The sequence below is a fragment of the Seriola lalandi genome, unplaced genomic scaffold (genome assembly GCF_002814215.2).
Source record: "Seriola lalandi dorsalis isolate HSWRI2012SDOR001 ecotype SW California unplaced genomic scaffold, Sedor1 jcf7180002054981, whole genome shotgun sequence".
NCBI classification, from domain to species: Eukaryota; Metazoa; Chordata; class Actinopteri; order Carangiformes; family Carangidae; genus Seriola; species Seriola lalandi.
In genome coordinates, this window is record NW_019525661.1 from 1,795,730 (window position 1) to 1,799,583 (window position 3,854).

Below are 3,854 nucleotides of genomic sequence, written 5' to 3' on the forward strand. Positions count from 1 at the left end.
TTATGAAATACATGATGAAATTTACCCATGTTTTATCTTATAACACACATATATGATTTTACTAATTTAACATTTTTATCTGAATTATTTAATGACAAGAAATTATGAATTATCATTTTGACACAAATACAACAGCACTTACAGCGTGGGTGCTAGCCCACTGGGTGCTGTTTGGAAAAACGTTCTCTCACCTCTCAAACAGATTACCATCCCCAGGCTTGAACTCACTGCAGCAACAGTGGCTGTAAAAGTGGATCGGATGCTGAGGAAGGAACTACACTTACCTGTTACAGATTCAACTTTCTGGACAGACAGTACATCTGTATTGAAATACATCCATAATCAAACAAAGAAATTTCACACATTTGTATCCAACAGAGTTGCAGTGATCCATAATCTATCCCACACAAGCCAGTGGAGGCACATAAATTCAAAAGACAATCCGGCTGACGACGCCTCCCGGGGGCTGCATGTGGAATCTTTCTTAAGGTCAAGATGGCTGAAAGGTCCTGAATACCTGGGCGGAGAGAAAAAAATATGGCCGAAAATCACACAAAGTCTTGAAGAAATATCAGCAAATGACCCTGAGGTGAGAAAAGAGGTTACAATCAACAGTGTGGAAAAAGAGATCACCGTCAACAGTGTGCAGATTAAAAACCAACATCCAATATGCTCATTAATCAGATATCACTCATCATGGAACCGACTTCAGAGATCTGTGGCATGGATATTAAAGGTGAAAAAACTACTTCAACTACTGAGTCACCTAAAAAAAGAGCCAGACACACGTGTGTGCACAGACGAACAAGAAACACGAAACCTATCAGTGGAGGACGTGCAAGAAGCTGAGAGAGTTATTATTTGTGTTGAACAAAGGTGCTACTTCAGCCCAGAGTTTTACTTCCCTGGAAAATGGCAAAACCCTCAGTTCAAGAAGCACCATCAACAAGCTGGATCCAATACTTGATAATGGCATCTTGCGAGTAGGAGGTAGAATAAACAAATGTGCAATGCCAATGCACCAGAAGAACCCGATTATTCTCCCTAAAGATTCTAGACAGTTTAGCCTGAATAGATTTATTTCGACCTTGGCCAACTTTCTTCTGCGGCCCAGGCAATATCCTTAGCTTATCTGGCAAAAGTGGGGTAACCTGTAGTAACCCCCAGTAGTCAACTTGTTTCACACGAATGATTATTACTGTTGCGCAACATGCTTCCACCAGTTGCTTACGCTAGAATTATTTACCTACGCTGTTGATACGTGAGTGAAGGCAGGCGTGGTTTGATGGAGTGGTTTGGAAAATGGAAAAAGGGATCAAAACTAGTGAGATGTGAGGTGAAGAGACAGGCCAGAGAAAACGACAGAAACTGTCTAAAGTTTGGGATCATTTCAAGCTGAAAAAACCAGACAACTCCGTACAGTGTGTCCATTGTAAAATGGAGCTAGCCTACCACAATAGCATGGAATCAACAATGCTGCGCTATGCAACAGCCGGCAGGAGACTCAATGCTGCGCTATGCAGCAACCGGCGGGAGGGGCAATGTTGCGCTATGCAGCACCCGGTATAAATGGGTTAAGAACCTATGGTGGCTAGTTATGATGTACCTGTGTTAGCTAAGTTTTGCTCAAAACACGCCCCTCTCTCTCACTCTCATACACACACACACGCACCTCATAATGATACCCTACAAAACAAAGTGTAGTGTAGGGCAATCCTTCAGCATAGTTAATAAAAGTACATTAGCCAGTGTTATGAATTTACAGTATGATATTTAAACCCTATTAATAAATATTAATATTATTTCTCAATTTTTTCAGTAAATCACAGCTTCATATGGACAGTTTTGTACAAACGACAGCACCATGTTCAGTTGAGCAAGCAGCTGAGTTCACAGACAGCATTTTGAACATGATTGTAACAGACATGCGCCCACTGTCCATGGTGCAGGATGAAGGATTTCTGAAGATGATTTCCACTTTCAGTCCCAGGTACATGCTTTCTTCAAGAACCTACTTCACAGAAATGATGGAGAAAAAGTATAAGGAAATCAAAAGCAAGCTGAAGAATCTTGGGGTATCTTGGGGTGACGTGTCACTTTTTCGGGGAGGATTGGGAGATAGAGTCCTAACAACGATGAACTTGAACTTGGTTGTGCAAAGCGCTCTGAAGAATCACCAAGCAATTTCCAAGTGTGTGGCTGCTGCAAGATGTGTAGTTGAGCACTTTAAGAAGAGTGAGCTGGCAAGCACCAGACTAAAGGCTAAGCAGCAGCAAATGGGCATGCTGCAGCAAATGCGTTATCCAAACTGCCAGTGACTGCTGCACTCTCCGACCAAGCAGTGACTCGAAGAGGAAAACACCACTACCTCGACCTCAAGCCTGAACAGTGGAACCTCATTGAAGAGCTGAGCCAGGCCCTTGAGCCATTTGAAAGAGCTACGGTCTTTTTCAGTGGACAACAATATGTTACACTCTCGGCACTTCCACAGCTAATGCAAAGCCTTAAGAAGTCCACAGACAGTTCAACTTTTGAGACTGCACCAGTAAGGTCATTCCAGGCGTATGTGGCAGAACAGATCACAGCAAGATGGCAAGGACTATCAGTGTTTCAACCTGAATCTCCAAACATGGTCCTAATAGCTGCTGCTTTGGATCCTAGGTTTAGAAAACCTAAGTTCTTGCCTGCCGACGAAGCATTCAAGGTCCAAACCACAGTACAAGCCATGGCACTTGCTGCCAAAAAGGAAGCAAGGCAACCCAACAAAAGTGAAAATGAAGCCTCCAGTACAGCACAAGACAACCCAGTCACACTAGTCAAGGGTGTAACATCACTTCTCAACAACATACTGGGATCATCATCAGAATCCGGCCATAGTGATGAAGAAGATTAAGAGCAGCAGTTAAACCAAACTGTGCAGCAGGAGGTCTTGATGTAATTTGGAGAACATCCCCTGTCCAAGAAAGATAATATACTTTCATGGTGGGAAACAAATGCAGCACGTTATCCAACACTGGCAAAGGTGGCAAAGTCCCTGCTCTGTATTCCAACAACATCCACGCCATCAGAGCCTCTTTTTTCTGCAGTTTACATTATGTCTGAGCTGTAGTTAGGTTAAAACCTGTTGTTCTGAAAGTTAAGCTGTACCAACTTACCAAGGCAATGCAATATTATTTGATTTATTTTTTTAATTTATGCTTTATTTTGCCTTGTGTGCATTTTTGAAATGCCTATTCGACAATTTGAAATGACTTACTTATTTTTTATGTATTTGGTTTTGCATTTCAGAAAATGTCTTCTTTAAATCCGAGAATGTGATATGGTACTTAAATGCACTAAATGGGTTTAGTTCTGACGGATAATATTGTATGCAATGTAAGCAATAAAAATGTATCCATCCATCCATCCATTTTCTACCGCTTATCCTCTAGTAGGGTCACGGGGGGGCTGGCGCCTATCCCAGCATCTTTTCGGGCGAGAGATAAAAATTTATATTTTTCTTAAAAGGATTTTAAGATTTAAGAACATTTTAAGAACCCTGTGTTCTTTTCTCTTTTTTATATTTTCTATTGCTCTTTAATAAGACAAAAGTAATTCTTATTGGATTACTCGATTAATCGATAAAATAATAGGTAGATTTACTAAAATAATCTGGGACAATCTTGTGCCAAGATGTCCCAGAAGGCCTTGTAGAACTCGGTTGTGAGTTCATCAATGCCAGGAGCCCGCTGCCGCTGCATGCTCTGCAGGGCAGCCTGTAGTCCTGTGTCTGGAGTGGGCCGCGAGCTGCGAGTTGGTCCTTTTGAGACCTGAGGTAGTCTTTCACAGAACCCCTCTGGGAGCATCTGCTCCTC

The 3,854-nt window shown here is 42.0% G+C and overlaps 1 pseudogene; it reads left to right on the forward strand.

The window, feature by feature from the left end:
* The first annotated feature begins 2,135 nt into the window (after positions 1–2,135).
* On the forward strand, positions 2,136–2,893 carry LOC147817097 (E3 SUMO-protein ligase ZBED1-like; annotated as a pseudogene).
* The last annotated feature ends 961 nt before the right edge of the window (positions 2,894–3,854 follow it).